General features: G+C 34.2%; 1 non-coding gene across 1 annotated transcript; it reads right to left on the reverse strand.

The window, feature by feature from the left end:
• Positions 1-273: 273 nt before the first annotated feature.
• Positions 274-345, reverse strand: TRNAW-CCA (transfer RNA tryptophan (anticodon CCA)). Its single transcript has one exon. It is a non-coding gene; the product is annotated as a tRNA-Trp (tRNA).
• Between the last annotated feature and the right edge of the window lie 2,685 nt (positions 346-3,030).

Here is a 3,030-nt window from a genome sequence, read left to right on the forward strand (position 1 = left end):
ATGGGAGCATGGAATGTTAACCACTAGACCACCAGGGAAGTTCCTTTGGATGGTATTTTTATTCTTTTAGAATAAATCTGCATACATTTTAATGTTATTTTCTAATCATGTGTAAAGCTATTATCTCTAAAGAAAGAAAGAAGAAAGTGAAGTCGCTCAGTCGTGTCCGACTCTTTGCGACCCTGTGGACTGTAGCCTACCAGGCTTCTCCGCCCGTGGGATTCTTCAGGCAAGAATACTGGAGTGGGTTACCATGCCCTTCTCCAGGGGATCTTCCCAACCCAGGGATCGAACCTGGGTCTCCTGCATTGGAGGCAGACACTTTAACCTCTGAGCCACCAGGGAAGCGATTATCTCTAATTAGAAATTATCTCTAATCTCCTTCCTAATAAGATAAGGACTTGAGTAAAACCTAAGTGAAATCGCTCAGTCGTGTCCGACTCTTTGCAACCCCGTGGACTATAGTCTACCAGGCTCTTCCATCCATGGGATTCTCCAGGCAAGAATACTGGAGTGGGTTGCCATGAGTAAAACCTGACTTTCTCCTAAATGTTTTCATCTCATTTGGGTTCTTGTTGCCTATAATGGATTCCAACTTTTATTAACAGGAAATAAAATTGTGTTTTCATAGACAGCCAATATTAACTTAAATTTACAACATGTTTTACTAATATTCTTTACTCATCTTTGCTTTGCTCAATGGGTTTATTTTCTGTCATGCTGAGGTACATTCTTTAGTAGTTCTTTCAGCAAGGGTCTGTGGATCTATGAATTTTTTAATTCATCACTCATTCTTCAATGATCATTTAGCCGCACATAGAGTTCTAGCTTCATTAATCTTTTCTCTCAAGACTTTAAAGACACTATTCAATTTTTTCTCATCTATTCTTTCTTTTAATTAATTAATTTATTTTAATTGGAGGATAACTGGTTTACAATATTGTTATGATTTTTGTCATACTCATCTATTCTTAAAATATGAAGTCTACAGGAGGTGTCAGTCCTTCTTTGCAGGCAATTTGCATGTGTATACTTCTTCTCAGGAATGGTTTTAAGATTTTCCCTTTATATTTATAGTTGATGTTCTACAATTTCATCCCACTGCATGAGGTAGGAAGATTTGTGATTTTTTTTTTTTCACTCTAAGAATGTATATTTCGATTTTGGAACATCTGAAGGCATTATCTCTTGAAAATTGCCTCCACCTTCTACCTCATACTTTGTATTTCCTGTCTCTGGAACTTCTACCAAATGTGTGGTGCAGTATCTCATTTTACATTCCACATCTATCTCTCCGTACTCATTTGAAGTGATTTTCCTAAAGTCTGCTTTCCAATTTCTTCATCCTCTGTTCATCTATTTTTAGTCTACTGCTTAACAAGTCTATTAATATTTTTGTTTTGATGCTTCTATTTTTCATTTTTAGGATTTCTATTTGGTTCTCTTTTAATCCATCAATTTTTTTCCAGATTTGGGCAAAAACAGTTTAGATCCTCACTTTACACTAAAATAATCTAGATGGCTTTATAGCATTACAGAAAAAGAAATTAAAACAAAAAAAGTCATATTCATCAAATCTCTAGACAGAGATAGATTTTCTAGGTTTCAAAGCCCACTGTGCTTTCATAATCTTAAAGGAAAACAGTGATAATTTGAATACATAAACCTTAAATCTCTGAAGCTAAAAAAATGCATAAACAAAATTTAAAAGCACATAATAAATTAGAGGCATAGCTACAAAAGTATGCTGCTGCTGCTGCTGCTGCTAAGTTGCTTCAGTCGTGTCCGACTCTGTGCGACCCCATAGATGGCAACCCACCAGGCTCTGCCGTCCCTGGGATTCTCCAGGCAAGAACACTGGAGTGGGTTGCCATTTCCTTCTCCAGTGCATGAAAGTGAAAAGTGAAAGTGAAGTCACTCAGTCGTGTCCAACTCTTAGCAACCCCATGGACTGCAGCCTACCAGGCTTCTCCATCCATGGGATTTTCCAGGCAGGAATACTGGAGTGGGTTGCCATTGCCTTCTCCAACAAAAGTATGACAAAGTATTAATAACTTTAAAATATAAAAGCCTTATAGACATTAAGAAAAATATAAATGGAAAATATAAAAGGCTAATAATAAACATTTTCAAATTGCTTACCTATACCAGTAATCAAATAAATATTAAAAAAACAATCTGGCATCTACCATACTAACAAAGTATTAATATTTTGCCTCTAATAAGAATATATGAAGCTTATGAGCTATATGAGTGTAACATATGACATTTGGAGGAAAAATTGCAACATAAATCAAGCGCCTTGAAACTATTCTAACTTTGAATTTATAAATTTTGGCTTTTAGTAATCTAACCCAAGGAAGCAACCCAAAATACTGTGAATAAAAACTATGCTATCTTCTTATAGCAAAGAAAAATTGGAAACAACCTATCACTATAATAAAGAGAACTATACATAACAGTTTTGCATCTGGGATGAGCAGATGCAAACTATTCTATATAGACTGGATAAACAACAAGGTCCTACTATATAGCACAGGGAGCTATGTTCAATATCCTGAAAAGAATATGAAAAAGAATGTGTGTGTATACATAAATCACTTGTTGTTGAAGTAAATTTTTAAAAAGAGAGGGAAACAAGTAAATTGTTACACCTGTAAAATATTATTCAATTATTAAAACTTACGCTTACAAAATTTTTAACTGAATAGGAAAAAACTCATGTTATAATCTTATGTACAAATGAAGTATATAAAACTATACATATGGTATAGCTGAAGACTAGACAAAAAGCATATATCAAAGTGTTGACAGAATATACTTCAGAGTAGTAGCTGTATTGAAGATTTTTTCCACAACATTGTATTTTTTCCACCACAAATATTCCATAATGAACATCTATTATTTTTTATAATTTTAAAATTAATAATTAAGGGTTTTAAAAAAAAGCTTTCTCAAGGAACTTGATCTCATCTTTTGTTCTTCAGTTGTCCTCACTCTCTCCTTCAAAAGGAGTCCTTTCCTCATCAT

The sequence above is a fragment of the Budorcas taxicolor genome, chromosome 15 (genome assembly GCF_023091745.1).
Source record: "Budorcas taxicolor isolate Tak-1 chromosome 15, Takin1.1, whole genome shotgun sequence".
NCBI lineage: Eukaryota > Metazoa > Chordata > Mammalia > Artiodactyla > Bovidae > Budorcas > Budorcas taxicolor.